The sequence below is a fragment of the Vespa velutina genome, chromosome 5 (assembly GCF_912470025.1).
Source record: "Vespa velutina chromosome 5, iVesVel2.1, whole genome shotgun sequence".
Classification (NCBI taxonomy): Eukaryota; Metazoa; Arthropoda; class Insecta; order Hymenoptera; family Vespidae; genus Vespa; species Vespa velutina.
Window position 1 is genome coordinate 2,475,600 of NC_062192.1, and position 6,482 is coordinate 2,482,081.

At 33.8% G+C, this 6,482-nt stretch overlaps 1 long non-coding RNA gene across 1 annotated transcript in view; it reads right to left on the bottom strand.

Moving 5' to 3' along the window:
• Nucleotides 1–540: 540 nt before the first annotated feature.
• Nucleotides 541–6,482, bottom strand: part of LOC124949498 — a 9,513-nt gene continuing 3,571 nt past the window's right edge. Inside the window, exon 4 of the long non-coding RNA XR_007101078.1 lies at nucleotides 541–1,170. This is a non-coding gene — a long non-coding RNA (uncharacterized LOC124949498). The remainder of the gene's footprint in view (nucleotides 1,171–6,482) is intronic.

The following is a 6,482-nucleotide window of genomic DNA, read 5'->3' on the forward strand; positions in this document are numbered from 1 at the left end:
GTCACATGCGTGACAGGGCGAATGCTCTGACTCAACTCACCCTCTTTCCAAAGGCTTGCAACGCGAGCCATAAGTGATTACGGCTCGGCTATCCGATGTTCTCTGTCTCTCTCTCTCTCTCTCTCTCTTTCCCCTTCTCTCTTACTCTTTTCTCTCTCTCTCTCTCTCTCTTCTTTGTCTCTCTCTCTCTCTCTCTCTCTCTCTCTCTTTTTAACAGACCGTTTCTTATAGCGCGACATTAACGTGCTCGCCACCCTTGAAATAATGACTCACCCTTCGCTCGACACGAACGTCGAACTTTCAGCCGGAAATCGTGCAGATCTAACGACGACTTTTCGCTTGAAGCGTTTCTTCCACGAAGAAGAAAAAGAGAAGAAAATATAATTTCTTTTTTCCCTTCTCTTCTTTTTCTTTTCTTTTCTTTTTTTTTTTAATTTTCCTTTAATTTTTTTTTTGTCCTTCTTTTTTTTTTCCTTTTTTTTTTTTTTTTTTTAGTCGAGTAGAAGAAAAAACGGAAAACTTAATGGAGTATTTTTCTATGACTATTTTTTCTTTTTCTACCCCTTTTTCCTTTCTATTTATGCAGAGATAAGTACTCAATGTACTTAAGACATTCAAATAGTATTCATACGAATAGAAAAATTACAAGAACAATGGATTTTTCTTAACTGTTTCTTTTATATATGTATATATATATATTATACATTATATTGACATTTAAATTCTTTTTCTCGATGTAGAATCACGTAAAAATATTTTGACCTGTATAATTTTTTCATACGGCACTTTCGTATCCTGCGTTAAATGTAAACGTATAAACGTAGGAATACTAAACTGGATAATGACGGTAATTAAATGAATTAACTCGTCCTATCTTCCGACTTTCGTTGAATAGCAACCGAGACTAAGACTGAAACGTAGTTGGTCCAGTGAATACGAATATTCGAGCCGCGCAACATCTTCTCATCTTCCGTCGTTCTTTCCGTTAAAAGCATCCAATGTTTCTTCCCTCTTCTATTTCTTTCTCTCTCTCTCTCTCTCTCTCTCTTCACTTGTCCACGCTTTAGATTCGGAGACTCATTACTACATCTTTAGGTATTAATCCATCGTGTCTCCAGACATCTCACTCTCTAAAACGTTTTTGTGTTGTAAACCGCTTGCGATATTTTTCTATGAACATAAAATATATATGTATATATATACTAATTTTATTATATATATATACTAATTTTAATATTAATATTAAATACTAAATACTATTTAATATTTTAATACTAAATATTATTTTGGAGACCGCAAAACTGTGTTTAATTTTCATTAAAATTTAATACATACAAAACAATAAAAAATAAAGTTTATATTCTTGTATGTATGCGTTCTGGAATTAGTATTTTAATCTATTATAACAAAATAAAGTCAGTAAATACATGATAAGTAAATATATGAAGCGATAATTTTGCAATCACTACGGTATCCGAATATTTATGAGAGTAACTGTATATACTAATATATATATATATATATATATATATATATATATATATATATATATATATATATATATATATATATGTATATACATACATAAAAAATAACAAAAAAAAAATATTAAAAATAAAGAATAAAGTACGAAATAAATTTTACATGGAGATTCAATTAGATATGATTATATTAAAAATAATAAAATTTGTATTCAACATTTTAGTTAAAATATTCATAACAATATATATATATATATATATATATATATATATATATATATATATAACGTGCGTATATTTGTTTACCTCCAATTGTTAAATACTCGTAATTGACAAAAATACAGTTTATAAATATTATCTCATAGTTCATAATAATATTTACATATACGTAATAACGTAGTACATACATACTATATATATATATATTATATATATACTTTTATATATATATATATATATATATATACTTTTGGTCGTTATAGATTCGAGGTCGTTTTGAACGCAGCCACGAGTAACGACTCTTTAATCGAGTATGATCTCGAAATAAAGCGAAGCACGAAGCGATTTTCGTAACATAGCAGCGTACTTTCGTACGAAAAAACGAAGCTATCCGCTTACCGGTCTGCTAGGTCAATAACAATAATTATCGGAAAGCGATCTTCGCGATAGTGACGTCACCGCGGGAAAAGCGAAATTCTCTTTTCACGAAATAACACGTGGATATTTCTATGTCTTTTAAAAAAAAAAAAAAATCTTAATTTCGTACCTTTTCGAAAAAGTAGAAATGTAATAATGTTTCCATTTTATGAAATTTATCCTGTTAAAAAGTTGAACCGAAAAGTATAATTGATCCGATATTCTCTTTTTCTTTTTTCTTCTTCTTTTTTTTTTTTTTCTTTTCTTTTTTCTTTTTTTTTTTTTTTTTTTAATTAGATTTATATAAAATCTTAATGAAGACGTCGTCTTTATCTGTTATTTAAACAATGATCGATCATAAATTTTCTAAAGTTCGTATGTCTTTTAAGAATGAGAATTTGAACGAACATGAAATATATGTATCGATTTATGTAAAACTGATTCGAAAGTTAACGCTCTTGAAACGAAAGAATATTTCAAAGCTTGATGAATCATAAAGAGGGCAATTTTTCCAGAATAAAGTAATTACAAATATCATCGAAATTGACTTCATATAAATGCAAGGATCATTTTGTATTTATATAGAAGAATTTCTTATTGCAAATATATCCGCAGTGCGACTGGACTATATGGGGAAAAATGAAAAGTTTAGAAATATAATAACGATGTTGCAACGAGCGAGAACATTGTTACAGAATAAAGAGAGAGATAGATGGATAGAGAGAAATAGGGAGTAAGAGACAAAGATGGATAGAGAAGAACAGAGAGAGATAGATAGATAGATAGATAGATAGATAGAGAGAGAGAGAGAGAGAGAGAGAGAGAAAGAGAATAGGTCGTGGCTAGTGGAAAATTTATTATTTATGCCGCGTTCCGTTGCCGTCTCTACGTGTGGCAAGTTAATTGGAACGACGATGATTTATTATCGCGTGACACGCGCCCGGGTAAAGGTTGAACGATGGTAGAACCGTTGGGAAACAAGGACAAAATCAGAAACACATTTGCGTCTCCGTTCGGTTTGATCCCTTCGATCGACGAACATAACATAACAAAACAGAACATAACAGAACTGAACAAAACTGAACAGAATGGAACGGAACAGAACGTACGAACGTACGAACGTACGAACGTACGAACGAACGTACAAACGAACGAACGAGCGAGCATCGTACGTTTTCGCTATTGTTGATCAAAGCTCTATGAATAATTCTAGGTGGATATTGCTATATGAGTTGTACAAGGCCTCTACGTATCTATATACATACATACATAGATACATACAGTATTCATCTATATATGTGTATACATATATATATGTGTGTGTGTGTGTAACAGATTGTATAAGTGAGGAAGAGAAGAGCAAGAGGTTCATTCCCTTCGTTCGATACTCTCGATTGGCACTGGCAAGGGCAACCTTATCGGATAGTCGACTTTCATACAAGCGGTCAACTCGCGACGTGCTCTCTCGTAGGAAACCGAGTTATCGTTGGCTCGTTACACTTGAGACATAAGTTAGCCCGTGCCATGGTATGCCGCGAGAATTAAGCCAATTACAATCGCGAAAGGGATGTAAACTGCTTCCTGGAATAACAATGGACAAACGTTGTTACTATATATCTATAGTGGTAAAATCAAGCTTTCAGAACTTTCTGCATTTAATTAACGTTAACTGTTATTATTGAGGTGTTGTTGACAAGAGAGGAGTAAAAGGAAAAGAAAAAGAAAGGACAAAAAAATAACAGGAAAGAAGAAACAAACAAAAAAATAAAAAAATAAAACAAAAAAGAAATGAAATCGTTAGAGGTAACAATTTCTCTTTCTAATACTTTAATTGTAGATCCAAAAGTTTACTTTCGATATTGTTGGCCAAGAGTAACGGCGATCGTCACAAAAGCCGCGTTATAAATCATCTACCTACCACGCACGAAAGAACGAAAAAGGCGAAAAGAGAGAGAGACAGAGAGAGAGAGAGAGAGAGAGAGAGAGAGAGAGAGAGACAGAGAGAGAGAGAAAAAATCCTATTCTCGTTCGGTGAACGGTATGGCTCGTAAATCATTCTCTTGTCGTCGGCACGCAGCGTAATGTGCGATTTATGTTTTTCAAACGAGATCTATAATTTGCAGCGAAACGTACGAGCATCTTCGAGTTGCATCTTTTCCGGAAGTAAGATCTCTCTCTCTCTCTCTCTCTCTCTCTCTCTCTCTCTTTCCTTCTGTACTACTTCTTCGTAGAATAGAATAAAAGAGAGAGAGAGAGAGAGAGGGAGATTGAGAGTTCTTCATGCTACTCGCTACTCAGGAAACAAAGTTTAAATCCTACAGACACGAGCGACTCGTTGAGAAGCTCGAAAGGATGAAAACCTTTGGTCGTTCGAATGTCTTTTTCTTTTTCTCCTTCTTTCGCCCACCCTTCATCCCTCCTCATACCTCCTCCTCCTCCTCATCCTCCTCCTTCTCCTCATCGTTTTACTTCTCTAAGGAAGAGGATGCCAAAGGATGTAAGAAGAAGAAACGGAGGAGGATGGTTTGATAACGACGACCGGACGAGGTCTCAGAAACTTTTTCTACTCGTCTTTCAATTAAACGAGGTTGCTACGTCGTTCGCCACTTTTTAACAAGGCGCACGAGCGAGCCAGTAGTACTTTCGCCATTCATTTTCTCTATTTTTATCTTTCTCTCTTTTTTTTCCATTTTTTTTTTTTTTTTTTTTTTTTTTTTTTTTTTTTTTTTTTTAACAAACATACATACATACATATATATTTATATACATACATATGTATATATATATATATATACTTTTATACATAGCTGGTTGCTTCGAGATGTTCCTGTTGCTTACGCCATAAGAAAGAAATATTAAAAGCTTTTACTTTATAAATGTGTTAGCGTGGTAATAACAATAGCATTGAAAAAAACGAAAATTCTTCATATCGCATAAACTAGGTCGTCCTCGTTATATCAAATAATGCGTATATTCTTATGTAACTATGTGAGCGAGGCAGATTATGCATACAGGATGAAATCGTATTATCTAGAAAATATTTAACTTTAAGAAGAATTTATTCATTTGTTCATACCGAAAAATACGCGTTAACAATCTACGATATACGAATAGCATAAATCATTTCCTTTTCTTCCATTTTTCTTCCTTTTCTTCTTTTTCTTCTTTCCTTCTTTTTTTCGTTCCTTTTTCATTTTTTTCCCCCCTTTTTTCAGGATTTCTCTGTAATTAATTTTGATATAGGTGAAAATAATTTGGTTATACATGAATCACCCTATATATTTCGTAGTTCTATCCTCTCTCTCTCTCTCTCTCTCTCTCTCTCTCTCTCAGTTAGCTAAAGATACGTCATCGGACATGCGAGATCTTTGGAAACATTATCCTCTTTTATTATTTCCCCTAGCAAAGACAAAAAACAGAAGAAATATCCTTCTCTTTCCCTTCACTTTTGCAGAGTACAGTCCGACAGAACTTCAGCCGCAGGATTAATTACGCTCGTCCTTCTCTCCTTCTTTCTCTCTCTCTCTCTCTCTCTCTCTCTCTCTCTCTCTCTCTCTCTCTCTCTCTTAGTCCCTTTTTGATTTTTCTCTTCGAATAAAGTCCTTTGGAAAGTTTTCGAATGGCAAAAGCGAAGAGAGACTTAGCAAAAGGCGCGCCATACTATTAATCCTTGTCGAAATACGCGTTACTGAGAGGATAAAGAAGAAGAAGAAGGAGGAGGAGGAGGAGTGGAGGAGAAAGAGGAGGAGGAGGAAAAGCATCCATTTTGCATTTCCGAGTTTATCATTCGCTGCTAAAATGATTCCATTTTATTATCCTCTTCAAAAATATTACGTATCTATTTAAATAATTACTCTGCTTCTATAATTCATTGAAATTATGATTTTGTATTGTACCAAAGTTCGAACTTGTTTTTTTTCTTCTTTTTGTTTATTTACTTTTTCTTTTCTTTTTATTCTTCTTTCTTTGTTTTTTTTTTTCTTCCTTTCTTTTAATTTCGTTTTCTGTTTCAAAGAAGATCATAAAAAAGCTTTTTGCCGTTCCGACCAAAAGGAAACGGTCCCCCCCCCCCACCCCTCGCGTGCCGAGTTAATTATTTTTCGAAGAGGGAGTAGGATTCTTTCTCTCTCTCTCTCTCTCTCTCTCTCTCTCTCTCTCTCTCTCTTTCTTTCTTTCTTCTCCTACTTCTTCTTCTTCTTCTTCTACGTCTTCTTCTACTTCCTTCTTTTCCTTTCTTCTTTTTCAAGATCTTATTACAAACGCGGTGAACGTAGGAAAGGACGAAAGTTCGCGGTAAAAGGGACTTCTACGAAAAATCGCAAGACCACGAGAAACTCGTTTCCTCTTTCTCTTCGTTGGAGTTGT